Raw genomic sequence first — 18,653 nt, 5'->3', positions numbered from 1 at the left:
ACAGCGGGAGCCAATCAGTAGACATGTGCATTCGTTTTCGTCCGAATGCATTTTCGTCCGAATTTCAGCTATTTTCGTTTTCGTTTTGACAAACGATAACGAAAGCACAAAATCCGAAAAACGAAAGATCCGACATAAATAAATGCTTTATTTTCGTTTTCATTGTTACAACAGTTCGATATAGAATAGGAGATTCGACATGACTCTGACGATAACAATCTGTCTATAGAACCTGTGGTCGAATGTGCTTAACCTTACCTCTATTAGTCCAAGATTATATAGAGAAAATATTCGACAGAGAAAAAAGATTTGACAGAGAGAAAAGATTCTGCAAGTTACTGTCCTAAAAAGTGTTTGGGGACCTGGGTCCTGCCCCAGGGGAGATGTATCAATGCAAAAAAAGTTTTAAAAACGGCCGTTTTTTCGGGAGCAGTGATTTTAATAATGATTAAAGTGAAACAATAAAAGTGTAATATTCCTTTAAATTTCGTAGGGGGGGGTTGTCTATAGTATGCCTGTGAAGGGGCGCATGTTTCCCGTGCTTAGAATTGTCCCTGCACAAAGTGTCATTTATGCAGGAAAAAAAGTCCTTTAAAATCACTCGCAGCTATTATGAATTGTCGGCTCCCGTAATACAGAGAACACTCATTGAAAGTCATTGATAAAAAAATAAATAAATAATAAAAAAAAAAAAGCGTGGGGGTCCCCCAAATTCAATTTCCAGGCCCTTCAGATCTGGTATGGATATTAAGGGGAACCCTGCCTCAAATTTAAGAAAAAATTTGACGTGGGGTTCCCCCTAAATATCCATAACCAGACCCTTCAGGTCTGGTATGGATATTAAGGGGAACCCCGCATCAAATTTAAAAAAAATTTGACATGGGGTTCCCCCTAAAAATCCATACCAGACCCTTTATCCGAGCACGCAACCTGGCAGGCCGCAGGAAAAGAGGGGGGGACGAGAGAGCGGCCCCCCCTCCCTCCTGAACCGTACCAGGCCACATGCCCTCAACATTGGGAGGATGCTTTGGGGGTCCGTGACCCCTCAAAGCACCTTGTCCCCATGTTGATGAGGACAAGGGCCTCATCCCCACAACCCTGGCCGGTGGTTGTGGAGGTCTGCGGGCGGGGGGCTTATCAGAATCTGGAAGCCCCCTTTAACAAGGGGACCCCCAGATCCCGGCCCCCCCCCTGTTTGAAATGGTAAGGGGGTACAAAAGTACCCCTACCATTTCACAAAGAAAGTGTAAAAAATGTTTAAATAAAACAAACACACTTTTTAAAAATTCCTTTATTAAAAATAAAAAAAAGATTCCAGCGGCGGTAATCCACTCTTGCTATCCAGCGACGGACGGTCAGCTCTCCATCGATGTCTAATGTCATCCAGCGCAGCGCAGCATCCTTCTTCTGTCTCCGTGGAGGAGACACTACAGACATTCCGGCGGCTTGACGTTTCTTATATAGGGTGGGCGGGGCCACCCGTCACCTGACCCCGCCCCCCTCTGACGCAAGGGGAAACCCGGGGTTCCCTGTGACGTAGGGGTGACCCGCACCCCTCTGATGTAACACAGGCAGGTTTCCGTTACATCAGAGGGGGGCGGGGTCACCCATACGTCACGGGGAACCCCGGGTTTCCCCTTGCGTCAGAGGGGGGCGGGGTCAGGTGACGGGTGGCCCCGCCCTCCGTATATAAGAAACGTCAGCGCCGGAATGCCTCCAGTGTCTCCGTGGAGGAGACAGAAGAAGGATGCTGCGCTGCGCTGGATGACATTAGACATCGATGGAGAGCTGACCGTCCGTCGCTGGATAGCAAGAGTGGATTACCGCCGCTGGAATCTTTTTTTTATTTTTAATAAAGGAATTTTTAAAAAGTGTGTTTGTTTTATTTAAACATTTTTTACACTTTCTTTGTGAAATGGTAGGGGTACTTTTGTACCCCCTTACCATTTCAAACAGGGGGGGGGGCGGGATCTGGGGGTCCCCTTGTTAAAGGGGGCTTCCAGATTCTGATAAGCCCCCCGCCCGCAGACCTCCACAACCACCGGCCAGGGTTGTGGGGATGAGGCCCTTGTCCTCATCAACATGGGGACAAGGTGCTTTGAGGGGTCACAGACCCCCAAAGCATCCTCCCAATGTTGAGGGCATGTGGCCTGGTACGGTTCAGGAGGGAGGGGGGGCCGCTCTCTCGTCCCCCCCTCTTTTCCTGCGGCCTGCCAGGTTGCGTGCTCGGATAAAGGGTCTGGTATGGATTTTTAGGGGGAACCCCACGTCAATTTTTTTTTTAATTTGACGCGGGGTTCCCCTTAATATCCATACCAGACCTGAAGGGTCTGGTTATGGATATTTAGGGGGAACCCCACGTCAAATTTTTTCTTAAATTTGAGGCAGGGTTCTCCTTAATATCCATACCAGACCTGAAGGGCCTGGTAATTGAATTTGGGGGACCCCCACGCTTTTTTTTTTATTTATTTATTTTTTTTTTTTTTTATCAATGACTTTCAATGAGTGTTCTCTGTATTACGGGAGCCGACAATTCATTATAGCTGCGAGTGATTTTAAAGGACTTTTTTTCCTGCATAAATGACACTTTGTGCAGGGACAATTCTAAGCATGGGAAACATGCGCCCCTTCACAGGCATACTATAGACAACCCCCCCCTACGAAATTTAAAGGAATATTACACTTTTATTGTTTCACTTTAATCATTATTAAAATCACTGCTCCCGAAAAAACGGCCGTTTTTAAAACTTTTTTTTGCATTGATACATGTCCCCTGGGGCAGGACCCGGGTCCCCAAACACTTTTTAGGACAGTAACTTGCAAATTAGCCTTTAAAATTAGCACTTTAGATTTTGAACGTTGGAGTCCCATAGACTTTAATAGGGTTCTAAAGTATGCTATATAGTTAGCTCCGTCGAATCTTCTTTATACATTCGACAGACACCATAAGCCTTCCAAGACAGATTCGACCGTAATTCATGTGGATTTTCGGACGAATGCAATTTTTGAACGAAAAACGAAATAAATAAAAACGAATTTCGGGAGTAACTAAATAAATTAAGTTTTCAGACGAAAACGAAATTCCAAAACGAAATATTTTACTCTGCACATGTCTACCAATCAGTGGACCCGATGTCCACTGACAACCGGCGCTCATACTCGAGAGAGGCAGAGCGGCGGTCTGCCTATGTAAACAAGGCAGATCACCATTCTGCTAGTAGGGAAGATTGAGATCCTGTGTTTCTGCTAAGCAGGAACACAGATCTTTGTCTTCCCACAGTGCAGCTATCCCCCACACAGTTAGAAAGCACCCCCTAGGGACACGCCAAACCGTTTGATTGCCCCTGCTGTTAACCCCTTCCCTGCCAGTGTCATTAGTACTGAGAAATTGGCCCAGAGAGTCATAGCAGCTTTTAACTCACTACACGAGGGGCAGGAAATACCGACAGAAACATTATTAGCACACATAACAGTTATCCCAAAAGAAGGGAAAGACCTTTCCCAATGTACTAGCTATCGTCCAGTCTCCCTGTTGAATGTAGATCTTAAAGTGTTCACAAAGATCCTCGCCACCAGATTAGCAGATCATATCCCATGTCTGACACATCTAGACCAAGTGGGGTTCACTCCCGGGAGGGAGGGAAGAGAGAACACACAGCGGGTGAGTGCTACCTATTTTGCACAAAGACAGCAGAAATCATTGGTATTGGTTTCCGCTGATGCGGAAAAAGCTTTTGATAGGGTAGATTGGATGTTTCTAAAAGCTACTCTACAACATATAGGTCTGGGAGATGGGATGTTGAGCTGGTTTTCAAATCTATACTCAGTACAGAGTGCTAGGGTAAAAATAAACGATAGAATCTCTGAGCCTTTTTCTATTCGAAATGGAACAACAGCAGGGATGCCCACCTTCACCCATTATTTTAATTATTACAATAGGACCTTTTTTAAGATTGATATGGGCTAATCCAAACATTAGGGGTATACCAATAAAGGGGAAGGAACAGAAACTCGTGGCATACGCCGATGATTACATTTTTTTCTATAACCTCCCCAGTCATTTCTCTTCCATCCCTTCTGTCGGAGTTACTAGAATATAGGGGAATATCAAATTTTAACATACACTACGGAAAATCGGAAGCGATGGGGGTGGAAATAAATACATCTCTATTACATCTGATAACTACTCAATTTGATGTCCAATGGACAAAATCCCATATAAGCTACTTAGGGACTAAAATATCGAAGAATTTGAATCTATTTAAACTCAATTATGCTCCAATGACGAGACGGATGAAACTTGATTTCCAGAGATCGGATAAAGAAATCTTTACATGGTTCGGGAGGACAAATATTATAAAGATGAATGTGATGACAAAGCTTATGTATCTGATACAGACCCTGCCAATTAAGATTCCCCCACGTTTTTTAAGAGATCTTAGATCAAGGTTTCTGAGGTTTATCTGGGCCGGGAAGACAGTAAGAATACGTTGAGATATCCTACCGGTATCACTTCCTAAGGAAAAAGGAGGGATTGGTTTTCTTGACCCAGAAAGATACCAGGAAGCTTCACACTTAGTCAGAGTGGTGGAGTGGTGTGGGCTTAATAAGAAGAAACCTTGGGTACAAATGGAACAGGCGACGATAGACATTCCTCTGGAATGTCTGGTATGGATACCGGAAGCCGATGTTCCAAAACACCCAACGGTAGGTGCCACCCTACGAACTACCAAACAGATTTTTTTTTTAAAATGACTATGTCGACATACCCAAGCCCTATGACCCAGATTCTGGGTATGCCGGTGTTTCAGCCGGGTATGACAGATCCAAGGTTTTGAGCCATGCGGTGACAGAGTAATAGTAGGATCATCCATTTTTCAGTGGATAACCATTTAACCACTGCAGCCCCGGACCATTTTGCTGGCCAAAGACCAGACCACTTTTTGCGATTCAGCACTGCGTCGCTTTAACTGACAATTGCGCAGTCATGCGACTTGGCTCCCAAACAAAATTGACGTCCTTTTTTTCCCACAAATAGAGCTTTCTTTTGGTGGTATTTGATCACCCCAGCGTTTTTTTTTTACGCTATAAACAAAAATAGAGCGACAATTTTGAAAAAAAACGCATTATTTTTTACTTTTTGTTGTAATAAATATCCCCCAAAAATATATAAAAAAACATTTTTTTCCCTCAGTTTAGGCCGATACGTATTCTTCTACATATTTTTGGTTAAAAAAATCGCAATAAGCTATTATTGATTGGTTTGCGCAAAAGTTATAGCATTTACAAAATAGGGGATAGTTTTATGGCATTTTTCTTAATAATTTATTTTTTACTAGAAATGGCGGCGATCAGTGATTTTTATTGTGACTGCGACATTATAGCGGACACATCGGACATTTTTGGGACCATTGTCATTTATACAGCAATCACTTCACTGCTAAACAAATGCAGTGATTCCTGTGTAAATGACACTGGCAGTGAAGGGGTTAACCAGTGGGTGGCAGTGTAGGAGTTAAGTGTTCCTAGGGGTGTGTTACTAACTGTTGGGGGCTGGGCTTTCATTTAGTGAACACTGATCTCTGCTCCAATCACATGGAGCAGAGATCAGCGTCACTTGTTGCTAGGCAGAACGGGGAGATGCTGTTTACAACGGCATCTCTCCATTCAGCCGCCCCGTGAGACGATCGGGGGTATGCCCGCGGCGATCGAGTCCGCTGGACCCGTGACCGGACTCACGGGGGTCCCGACCAGCACGCGAGCGCGCCGCTGGCGGCGTGCTCACGATGGCAGGGCGGCATTAAAGATTGGACGTACCTGTACGCCAATATGCCATTCTGCCGACGTACAACGGCGTGCGCTGGTCGGGAACTGGTTAATGACAAAAAGAGAGATTGAAGGAGAGATAGTACCAGGATTAGATTTATTCAGGGTGATGCAACTAGATGACTTTATTCGATCAAAGTCAAATATATACTCCAAAGTCAGGGCACCGTCAAGGTTTGAGCAGATATGCTTGGAGGGGGAGTCACTGAGGCATTCTTTGTCATATTTTTATGCCACACTAACTGGATTAGAAGCACAAGAACTTACTTTCCTTCAGGTATGGGAAAGGGATTTAGGTGTGACATTTTCCCAAGTGCAGACAGGATTTTGCTATTTACTCATAAGGCATCAGTAGCGAGTAGATATCAGGAGGGAGGATATAAAATTCTTACTAGATGGTACAGAACACCGACCGCATTACATCGGATATATCCCCAGGTGTCAGATGTCTGCTGGAGGTGTCATGAGGTGGAGGGTACTATATTACACATTTTTTGGGATTGTGTGAAAAGTTTTGGAGAATGGTTGCTGAAACCATTAAAATAATAACAGGAGTGTCTCTCGGAGAAAGACCGGAAGCTTTATTGTTACATGACATCCCTATATCAGTGGAAAAATAGAAAAATTCTCTGTTGAAACACCTTCTTACAGCAGCAAGGGTGTGTATCCCTGTCCTGTGGAAGAAGGATAGTCCTCCATCTAGATTCTAGAGCACAGTGGCTCTCTAGAGTTGCAGAAATCCAACAAATGGAGAATCTTACTCTGACGTTGAAAGATCAATATTAGAAGTACTGGAAGACATGGGCCCCTTATCTTGCATATAGGGAGGGGCTGGGAGTAGATAGGTAAGCCCTTGTACACACGGTCGGATATTCAGACGGAAAATGTCTGATCGGACCGTGTTGTCGGATAATCCGACAGTGTGTGGGCTCCATCGGACTGTTTCCGTCAGAATATCCGACGGACAAAGTTTGAGAGCTTGGCTATAAAATTTTCCGACAACATGATTCAATCGGACCTTGTCCGATCGTTTGTAGAGAATTCCGATCGGACAAAGTGCCACGCATGCTCAGATCAAATTACGAGACCAAAGCTATTGGCTACTAGCCTGAACATAGTCCCGTCCTAACGAATGAACATCATCACGTTCTGAACGATCAGATTTTCCGACAACTTTGTCCTACTGTGTGTATGCAACACCAGTTTTGGACAAAATCCATCGGAAAAAATCAGACGGATTTTGTTGTCGGAATGTCCGACCGTGTGTATAAGGGCTAAGAGGGTAGTGAGGTCGGCTGAGAGGGGAGGAGGAGGGATTTGTCAGGGAAAGTTTTTTTTTTTGTTTGTGGTATTATTAGAAAGTGCTTGTGGGTAAAGAAAAAGAGAAGTCACATTGAGTTAAAGTGGTTGTAAACCCTCTGGGACCACTTTTACCTACAGGTAAGCCTAGATTAAGGCTTACTTGTAGGTGCGACAAATATCTCCTAAACCTACACGATTTAGGAGATATTTGCAAGACTGGCAGCGATGTCTATGGCGCATGTGCCGTAGACAGCAGCGCACAGGCGCACTGAGCATGCTGCTGCTAGCAGCGATCATGCCATTAGTGGCGGCTCTCACACGCATGCGTGGGAGTGATGTGATTGCGGCTCCGGTGTTGTGACGATACCCGGAAGTCACTCTGGGATAGATGGCGGAGATTGAGGAAAAGAACGAGGGTCACTTCAGGGGCTTCCATCACAGGTAAGTTATTCATAATGAGATAGTAGCTATGCCTACTAGCTCATTATGCCTTTGCCTTACAGGGTGTGTTTTTTTTTTTCCTGCCTTTACTTATTCTTTTATGAGTTGATTAAGAGGTAATATAATGTACACAGTTAGATGAAATTATCAAAGACTCTATAGAAAGATATTGTTACATAGTTACATAGTTAGGTTGAAAAAAGACACAAGTCCATCCAGTTCAACCACAAAAAATAATAATAATATATATATATATATATATATATATATATATATATATATATATATATTGTGGTAGTACGGAATCTCCAATCCTGGGACCGGGTTTTGGGAACAGCCAGCAGTCTGGCTGGTTGATTGCACAGGTGGGTCTTGGGCTTAAAACAAAGCCAACACCATGGTTCTGGGCTCCACCCTCCCGAGGAGTCCAGGCGTGTAAGGGAGAAGAAGTGTGCATGTCTGCACAGGTCGGTCTGTCAGAGCAGACAGAGGGTCCAAGCTTGTGGACTGAAAAAAAGAAGCTAGTAAATAGTGCTGAGGTACTGGGTGTACAGGAACTCTGTTAAAGAGCCAAGAGGGCTGCAGCCGAAGTCTGAGCAGCAGTACTGCTAAAGAGAGCCAGGTGGCTTGGTATTTTTGGTTTCTACTTACATTATTGCTGTGGAAAGCTGTAACCCCTGTGTGGGCAACTATTTTGTTATCAGACTTTTCTTTCTTTAATAAAAGTGGGCCTACAAGCCTTTAAAACGGCATATCTGGCGTGGACTCAGCTCACTGGTAAGCTCTACCTTTAAGCTAAAATAACCCCCAAATATTACAAGTGGTGTTCGAATGCGGGCATTAGATGGTGGAATCCGGGTCCTTGCTCCACAGTAAGTTCAAGTCAGGAACTATTGGCTGTGTGTGGAAGTGCAGCCAGGCAAAAGGCATTGCGTGTTGCAGGTGGTGTACCTGTGAATGAAAAGTCAATTTTTTTTTTTCTCTTGCTATGAACTGTGTTTGTGTGCATGAGACCGCACAATCAGTGTGTGCAATGTGCAGGTGAGAAAAGCTTGCATGAAGAGAAAAGCAACTTGCTTTAAAAGAGACACTTTCATTTTCCTGGACTGTTTAAAGTTGTTCTGGAGTCTCTAAGTATGGGGCGGTCAAAGCTCTTAAAAGAAGCCAGGTTTGCTGAAATGAGAGACAGAGCTCTGTGGTTGGAGGGGATGTTACCGCCTGAACGAGCCCCATACATACCTGATCAGAGTTTATCAAGGAGAAAAAGGGCTGGGGTTGTCCCTAGCAACCCTGGTGCAATGAGTGCACAGGTGACTGCTGTTATGGAGAGTCCACCAGCATTTGAATCTGCAGTGGATTGGTGCAAGCGGCATTTAGCAGCACTGAACCAAGCTACAGAGGAAAGGAAGCCAACCCTCAGTGCAAGGGAAAAGCCGCTGGATGTCCATAACTGGAAGAGGGCTGTTGTTGCCCCTGGCAAAGCTGCTGCAGTTAAAACAACAGCTATTGTGAAAGATGTGAATGTGTCACAGCATGAGATGGGATCCAGCAGAGCGAAGCCCATGCGATATGCAAGGAGAGAGGCTGATCAAAGGCTTAGGATGAGAGTGGTTGCCCATAGCAACGCAAAGGAAGCCAATCGGGCTGTCTCTGTACCATGGGCTATGTCTAATAAGGATCGTGGAAAGTGGCTTAAGGAGGAGCCAATTTATCATGTTGGAGAGAGCCAGCAAAGTTCTGCTGGGAGAGTGCGGTCTCCCATGGCAACCGGAGTGAAATTTATGCCTGAAAGGAGCTGCAATAGAGGTTTGGTTCAGCGTCCCCATAAAGAGGCCTGTGCATTCCGGCCAGCTGGGAATCACCAGGAGAGAATCGCTTTGGGAAAAAGTCGTCCAGTACCATGCCTGGAATGTGGCCAGCTGGGGCATGGCATGTTTTCTTGCCCTAGGTTGTGGAATACGGCTGGAGATAATGTTGCTGAGAAAGTTTTGTCTGTAGGCCCAGAGTCCGGTGAAAATATGTTTGCAGTCACCCCTAGCAACAAGAAGTTTCCTGTTGTGCCTGCAGGGGGTGCTAAACGGTGGGAGATGCCTGCTGTAGTTTCATCCCATGGCCACCAGGAGGAGTTGGCCAGTAAAAGTGCAGCAGAGGACTGGTGCATAAGACGACGTACTCAAATGAAGATGGTGACCCCAACTACTGCGGTGGGTAAGACTGTCTTTAATGAAATGATGGCTGGAACTGCTGATTTCATGTATAAAAGGACTGGTTACGAGACTGTCCATGATGATGTGAGAGTGACCCCAGTTAGTGGGGCCACTGAATGTGCACTTGAGAATGACTTTTCCCTATATAGTGGGAATGCAAGGGTTAAAATCCAAATAGAACCTGTGTTGATGTCTAAAAGTATTGTGTCTAATGACTATCAGGCTCAAGTTGACCGTGGGCTAGGACAGCCTACAAATGCGAAAAATGCTATAAGTGTTACTGTTAATGAAAAGTTTAATGCTGTTGGGAAAACTTTAGCTCTGAAAGAACCTGGGGTTATCAAAAATGGGCCGTTGCCTGTAGCAACTGGTGGTAAGACAGCACAGTTGTCCACAGGAATCTCCAGGGAACTTCATGTGTTGGAGTCAGAGGTTGCCCTGGACAACTGCGATGTCACTCTGGTGGGACAGAATGGAACTGTACCGTGTAATGGTAATGTGTTAGTGCAAGCTGCTAGTACTAAAAATGTGCAGGTATATGGTGTATTGCAACCTGTGCTACCACAGTCTGACATGATTTACAATGACTGGTGTAATGAGTCTGCAGCTGAGCCAGTCTGTTCTTATGTGTCTCCTTGGGCAGATGGATCGGTGCTGAGGAATACCGCAGAAGGGAGCGCACATACAACAGATTGGGATAGTTGGAGCAAAAATCTTATCTCCCTGATAGATAGGGCTTTTATGCACAAAGATAAGGTGGACACGGTTTCTGCTGGGCCAGCAGGAGGGGCTGCAGAACAGCCTGTACCTGAGGGCGCGGTGGCTGCTGCAGGAGTTAACCCTGGTGAGCAGGATGAACCAAATAAGGGCACAGCAGAGACATTGTCCGTGACCCACAAAACTGAGGTTGACATGGAGTGTCAACGTGACGTCACTGGTAATGTTCTGGAGCAGTTCACTGATGCTGAGCCTGAGAAGTTGGGTATGAGTCCAGCAATTGGCAGCGCTCTGGTGGAGCACCAGGCTGTGTTTACCTCCAGCCGGGAGGAGGTTCCGTTAACCATTGCAACTTTTCAAGTCTCAGCAAGTGAGTCTCTCTGCATCCCCAGTGTCATGAAAATTCCCAGGAAGGACTTGGGTCTGGAGTCAAGGGCCTGGTTATTAACCAAAGCATTAAAAGAGATGCTTGAACTTTGGGATGTACAGCCAATCTATACTAGTGTGTCTCCTCCACAGTCTGATGGGCTGGTACTGCGCAGTACCACTAGGTGGAGCACTGTATGGCAGGCTGTACAGAGCAAAGCAAAACAGGACAGGAATGGTTTATTCCTAAATTTGCTACTTTTGTTAAAAGTTGCCGCTACGTATGCTGCTAGATTAGATCCAGAAGAAATATTTGAGACAGAAGTTGGAGAAGTTGAAAATAAGCCTAAATTGCCTGTGGTTACACCTCCTAACAGCCAGATGGGAAGCATTTCTGCTGCTATGGTCCAGTGTGGTGCTGGTCAGTTGGTGAAGGGCGTGTATACTGCACCAGTAGAAAAACCACATGAGGTGGAAGGGCCATGTGTGGACCTGAAAGCAGCAGAGATCCTGACTAGGGCTCAAACAAAGGTGGTTAAAGAGACTGGGATCCCCAGTCCAATGGTTGGTTTAGGTGACAAACCTAATAAGGTCCCTGGGACAGGGGAATGGACAAGGAGCATGGTAAAAATTGTATGTGGATCAGACGAGAGCTTGCCTGTTCCGGTGGATAAAAATACAGGTAGCATCAGAACGGGTCAAGTGGTAGGACAGCTGCCTGCAGAGTGGGTGAACCCAGGGGAGGTGGCGTCCTGTGAGGTTCCTGTGGGTGATGGCGGCCCTCCAGTATGTGTGCCCTCTGTGGACTCTACCCTAGCAAATGTTGGAAAAAAAGGCATTGGTGACATGTGCAACATTGAGAGGTCTAATGTTGGTTTGAATATGTCTGTCAATGATGAACCAAATAATGTGTTAATGGTACATGATAATGTGGTGTCCAAAGGTACAGGTAAACCTGATAATCAATTAGTGACTGCTGAGTCAGGTACCAGAAATAAGAGGTGGGTTTCCGTTCTAAACACTATAGAAATAGGCCCCCTACAGTCTCAGAACAGTACTGCTGAGAAAGTTTTGGGGAAACCTGGGAACCTGAAGCGTGGAGGCAGAAGGGTTGGTAGGAAGACCAATGGGAACCCATTAAGATTTCAGGAGAGGAAGTGCTTGTGGAAATGCACTCGGAAGAAAAGTTGGGAAGGTCGCATCAAAGCTCATAGCAGAGTGACAGTAAGGCTTAGAGGGAGACACCAAAGGAGGCATTGGGTGGAGTTCCCCGTTAGGAGAAGCGAGGTTGGACAGGAGGGTACTTCTGTAAATGGTATCTGGCACAGAGGTGCCAAAAGTAACTTGGGTGTTCCGCCCTCTGGGTCGAAACAAAGGGGGGGGGATATGTGGTAGTACGGAATCTCCAATCCTGGGACCGGGTTTTGGGAACAGCCAGCAGTCTGGCTGGATGATTGCACAGGTGGGTCTTGGGCTTAAAACAAAGCCAACACCATGGTTCTGGGCTCCACCCTCCCGAGGAGTCCAGGCGTGTAAGGGAGAAGAAGTGTGCATGTCTGCACAGGTCGGTCTGTCAGAGCAGACAGAGGGTCCAAGCTTGTGGACTGAAAAAACGAAGCTAGTAAATAGTGCTGAGGTACTGGGTGTACAGGAACTCTGTTAAAGAGCCAAGAGGGCTGCAGCCGAAGTCTGAGCAGCAGTGCTGCTAAAGAGAGCCAGGTGGCTTGGTATTTTTGGTTTCTACTTACATTATTGCTGTGGAAAGCTGTAACCCCTGTGTGGGCAACTATTTTGTTATCAGACTTTTCTTTCTTTAATAAAAGTGGGCCTACAAGCCTTTAAAACGGCATATCTGGCGTGGACTCAGCTCACTGGTAAGCTCTACCTTTAAGCTAAAATAACCCCCAAATATTACAATATATATATATATATATATATATATATATATATATACACATATATACATATACACAATAAATATCATACCAGCCCATATACCCACAGTTGATCCAGAGGAAGGCAAAAAAAAACAGCAGAGCATGATCCAATTTGCTAAAGCAGGGGAAAAAATTCCTTCCTGATCTCCCCGAGAGGCAATCGGATTTTCCCCGGATCAACTTTACCTATAAATGTTAGTACCAGTTATATTATGTACACTTAGGAAATAATCCAGGCCTTTCTTAAAGCAATCCACTGAGCTGGCCATAACCACCTCTGCAGGGAGTCTATTCCACATTTTCACAGCTCTTACTGTGAAGAAACCCAAGTAGACAGAGCATCGAAGTCGGCTTGTAAATTGGTGACATCCTGTAAGGACGTTATTCCACTGCATAGCTTGGTGTCATCTGCAAACACGGAAATGTTACTTTTGATCCCAGACCCAATATCATTTATAAAGATATTAAAAAGTAAGGGTCCCAACACTGAACCTTGGGGTACACCACTGATAACCTTAGACCATTCAGAGTAAGAATCATTAACCACTACTCTCTGAATTCTGTCTTTTAGCCAGTTTTCTATCAATTTACAAACTGATATTTCCAAACCTGTAGACTTTACCTTACACATGAGCTGTGTGTGCGGAACTGTATTGAACGCGTTTGCAAAATCCAAATATATCACGTCCACTGCCACCCCTCTGTCCAAGGTTTTACTTACCACCTCATAAAAAGAAATCAGGTTTGTCTGACAACTTCTGTCTTTCATGAATCCATGCTGTCTGTTGCTCAAAATATTTTTTTCCTGAAAGAACTCGTCTATGTGGTCCTTTAATAATCCCTCCAAGATCTTCCCAACTATAGAAGTTAAACTAACGGGTCTATAATTACTTGGTAAAGACTTTGTTCCCTTTTTAAATATAGGCACCACATTGGCCCTGCGCCAATCCAGTGGTACTATTCCTGTCATTAATGAGTCCCTAAAAATTAGATACAATGGCTTTGAAATTACAGAGCTCAATTCTTTTAGGATCCGTGGGTAGATGCCATCAGGTCCAGGTGCTTTATCCACCTTTATTCTGTCCAAATATTTCTGGACCATATCATTTTTGAGCCATTGTGGATTTGGGGCTGCGTCAGTACCACCCCCATTATGGATATGAGCTCCCCCATGCTCTTTTGTATACACAGAGCTGAAGAAAGTATTTAATAAGTTAGCCTTCTCTTTGTCCCCAGTCACCCACTCCAGATTATTTTGCAAAGGGCCTACATGCTCAGACTTAACCTTTTTACTATTAATATATTTGAAGAATTTCTTTGGGTTTGTCCTACTATCTTTTGCAATCTGTCTTTCATTTTGAATTTTTGCATCCTTGATTTCCTTTTTACATATTCTGTTATATTCCTTGTAACATTTAAATTACACTAGCGTTCCTTCATTTTTATATTTTTTAAAAGCTCTTTTTTTATAGTTTATAGCTTTTTTAACTTTGGCCGTGAGCCAAAGAAGATAGCGGAGGAGTCCGGCGAGAAGACCCCCGAAGACGGAAGACCCCCGGAGCTGTGCAATAAACTATTTTAACCCTTGTGTGTTGTGTTTTTTTATACTTTTTTTTACAGGTGAATGGGTAGGGGTACATTGTACCCCATACTCATTCACATAGGGTGGGGGGGCCGGTATCCGGGGGCCCCCTTATTAAAAGGGGCTCCCGGATTCCGATAAGCCCTCCGCCCGCAGACCCCGACAACCAACAGCCAGGGTTGTTGGGAAGAGGCCCTTGTCCTCGTCAACATGGGGACTGGGTGCTTTGGGGTGGGGGCGCTCGCTCGTCCCCCCTTTCCTGGCCGGCCGGGTAGCGTGCTCGGACAAGGGTCTGATGTGGACCTGGGGGGGACCCCCACGCCGATTTTTTTCGGCATTGGGGTTCCCCTTTAAGTCCATACCAGGTGACGGGGCCAGCGACGCCTCCTTCGCTGGCCCCGTCTACATGGAGACGTGCTCAAAATGAGCGGACTTTTCTCTGCGCGGGAAAAGTCCGCTCATTTCAAAAGTACGGCGGACTGGCATACCAACGCCCGGATTGTCCGCCGAAATGCGAGTCCGGCGGGAAGATTGGAGTGCAAAAATACTTTCTAAGTCCGCCGTACTTTCGGGTAAAAAAAGTCCGCCGGAGGCTATACACGGGGGATTGTCCGGCGGACTTGAGTTTGCCAGACTTTTCCACCTGATTGTTTAATTGTGTGTACGTGGCATTAGTGTCCGATTTGTCCGCCACAATGTTACTATACACTGTACACGTTATAAGTCACTGATCGCCGCCATTACTAGTAAAAAAGAAAAAAAAATATGTAAAATTATCCCGTAGTTTGGTGACGCTAGAAAGCTCTATTTGTGTTCAGAGGCTCTGGATGGACAGTTGGATAAATGTTTCTATATTTAGGATGTATCTGGTCTATAAACCAGAGGCTCTGGATGGATAGTAGGATAAATTGTTCTATATTTAGGATGTATCTGCTCTATAAACCAGAGGTTCTGGATGGACAGTTGGATAAATGGCTCTATATTTAGGATGTATCTGGACTATAAACCAGAGGTTCTGGATGGACAGTTGGATAAATAGTTTTATATTTAGGATGTGTCTGGTCTATAAACCAAAGGCTCTGGATGGACAGTTGGATAAATGGCTCTATATTTAGGATGTATCCGGTCTATAAACTAGATATTCTTGTCAGTTCTGTTTGTGTAGAGACTAATGTGACCAGCACAGTGTTCTCTGTACAGCACTGTAGTATAGGTTAGAGGTATATAAATGTCTAATAATAATAGTGTGTGATTGTGGTGAAGTCTGAGATGAATCTCTGTGGAGAGCTGAATCCGGCCGATGACTATTATCCCAACATGTGATAGGTTCCTTCGGGAGGGAATGCAGCCAATAGCGGTGCAGAGCTTCTGGATAGTCTGAGTTGAGAGTAGAATCTACCCAGTGACTGTGATACTGCCCTGTGATTGGTTGGTGTGGAGGCAGTGCAGCCAATGGCAGTGGAGGAGGTGTGAAGCGGGAACTCTGTGGTGATGGCTGTGAGGTGTCCGGCTCTCCTTGGCTCTTCTATGACTGAATCCTCTATTTTGTTTTACATTGGTGACAGAAGTGACGGTGGAATGGGTTCTGTTTTCTGTCACAGGAAATGTGGTAAAGGTAAAATAATATCAGAGTCACATTTTTATATCCCTCTATATGTATATGTAGTGTCTGCTGGAGATAAAAGACTATGGAGGAAGAGGATGGACATGACGTGGGGGGGGGGGGTGTACTGCTCATACTACCGATTTATATTGCATTTAATATCTTCTACCTATAGTGCTGTGAATTCCATCACCAGGGATGAATGTACTAGGAAAGGATATGCAGCTGTAGCAGGTGCCCCGTGGCCCCGCATTTCCTGCTCGCCCCCACCGGGACTGACACCGACTCAGGAGACACAGCCTGTCAGCAACTGCAGGGTTATTCTCCCCTTCCCTCTCCTCCACACTCTGCAGTGTGTGAGCGGCGCTCGCAGGAGACACAGCCACCCGATCTACTCTCTCCCCTGCTTCCTCATTGGCAGGGGGAGGGAACTAGGGATGCACCTAAATTTCGGCCGCCGAAACATATCGGCCGAAAATGCCTTTTTCGGCAACTTGCCGAAAGGAAAAAACAGCCGATAATTGAGCCGAAAATGGGGCGGGGCGTGGGGGCGGAACTCCGCCCCCGCCCCAGGTGCCGTCCATGATGGGGGTGAATAGCGCAGGACTGATGCAGCCAGCGATGCCCCTCTGCAGTGAAGAGAGCCGTCTGGTTGAATAGAGTGCTGGGAACATCACAGCTTTAATTCAATAGCGGTGTGTTCCCCGTCGCGCGCCGTCACACACAGCCCCCCCCCCTTGTCCGGGGAACTTTGATAGACAGATCACCTGTCTAGATTGGACGGGTGATCTGTCTATCAGAGTGCCTGGACAAGGGGGGGGGGGGGGGCTGTGTATGACGGCGCGTGACGGGAACACACAGCTATTGAAATTAAAGCTGTGATTGAAATTAAAGCTGTGATTGCCCCCATTGCTGGGGGCAACGCTGGCTGCATCACTGGGGGCAACGCTGGCTGCATCACTGGGGCAACACTGGCTGCACTTATCTCTTTTATTATGTCGCCAGTCTCTGACCACCTCCTGTACCATGTCGCCAGTCTCTGACCACCTCCTGTACCATGTCCCCAGTCTCTGACCACCTCCTGTACCATGTCCAGTGTCTCTGACCACCTCCTGTACCATGTCCCCAGTCTCTGACCATCTCCTGTACCATGTCCCCAGTCTCTGACCATCTCCTGTACCATGTCCCCAGTCTCTGACCATCTCCTGTACCATGTCCACAGTCTGACCACCTCCTGTACCATGTCCGCAGTCTGACCACCTCCTATACCATGTTCCCAGTCTCTGACCACCTCCTGTACCATGTCCCCAGTCTCTGACCACCTCCTGTACCATGTCCCCAGTCTCTGACCATCTCCTGTATAAAAATATTTTTTAAAAAGTCATTTTCGGTATCGGTGCTGTTTCGGTATCGGTTTTCGGCCTAGTGTATTTTTCATTTTCGGTATCGGTTTCGGCACCAAAAAAACCATTCGGTGCATCCCTAGAGGGAACCAATGGGACTTCACCACAGAGGAGCAAAGAATTGTGGGACATGTAGTCCCCAGCACAGGCCCACGGCTTTACCTGGTTTAAAAACTACACAGCCCATTATGCCCTGGAGGCAAAGAAGAGAAAAAGTCCAAGAGGCTGCCTGGGAGCTAGGCAGACACCACAGGGCAAGTGAGAAGACCAGACGCAGGGACAGGGTGCTGCCTTCCCGAGTCGGTCTGCCATTCCTGCCAACAGATCCATGGCCAGTCAGGGGCATCCTGCCTGAGAGGGGGATTCCAGTTGCATCTCCAGTCACACCTGTACAGACGGCATGAAGTGTTCCGGTTGTGAAGTAGCCAGTGGGATACCTGGTGAGTCTGCCTGCCAGGACATCTCCTTTAGGCCTTGGTTACAGGATTGGTGAGTGGGAACTTGCCCATCTTACAGAGACACTGCATCCAGACAGCGTCGCCTATTATTGCCTACACTAGTAGAACATTGTGCTGTCCTCATCCTCTGCCAGGCAGTAAAAGTGTTCTTTTTGCTTCCATTTCACAGTACACTTTGCATCACTCCTGCCAAACAGGACATCTAAGTGCACCAACTACTTTTTAGCTTCAACATGCTTTTCTGATGTGTTTTTGATGCTTCAGTGATGCTTGGATAGGGGTCTGGCATGGATTTGGGGGGGGGGGCACCACATTTTTTTTTTTTTTTTACTTTTTTCTTTTACCAACATTTTTTATTTTTATTTTTTGTGGTTCAGCTGTCAGTTGGGCATTTACGCAGTATTTTTCTTGTGTGATGTCTCTGGTGTTTCATACAGTTTCCCTTCAGAGTGAAGGATTTTCTGTGCTCTAATGCTCACCCATATGACGTAAAGAGAAGACAGGGAGGTACACAATCTAATGAAAACTTTATTGAGATATAAACACATTCATAAACAGATTGCATTCACATGTGGCAATAAGAGGATATACCTTGTACCCAGCCTTATAAGCACAGGGGGAAGGACAGTGACAGACTGGAGAAATGAGGATGACGCACTCCCGCAAGTGACTTCTCTGGTGTTTCAGAAGTTGTCCTTTCTGGGGGAAAGATTTCCCGCACTCTGAACATGAATAGCGAAGCTCATCTGTGTGACTTCTCTGGTGTTTAACAAGGTTTCCTTACAGAGTAAAATGTATTTCTACACTCTAC

The 18,653-nt window shown here is 45.8% G+C and overlaps 1 pseudogene across 1 annotated transcript in view; it reads right to left on the bottom strand.

Annotated features, from left to right (window-relative positions):
- Positions 1 to 18,653, bottom strand: part of LOC143956391 (uncharacterized) — a 221,053-nt pseudogene that overhangs the window by 196,799 nt on the left and 5,601 nt on the right. The window lies entirely within an intron of this gene.

Source organism: Lithobates pipiens, unplaced genomic scaffold, assembly GCF_037356315.1.
Source record: "Lithobates pipiens isolate NorthernLeopardFrog02 unplaced genomic scaffold, aLitPip1_a1.2 Scaffold_35, whole genome shotgun sequence".
In the NCBI taxonomy this organism is placed as follows: domain Eukaryota; kingdom Metazoa; phylum Chordata; class Amphibia; order Anura; family Ranidae; genus Lithobates; species Lithobates pipiens.
The sequence above is the reverse complement of the archived record's forward strand: the minus strand, read 5'-3'. Positions and strand labels throughout refer to the sequence as shown.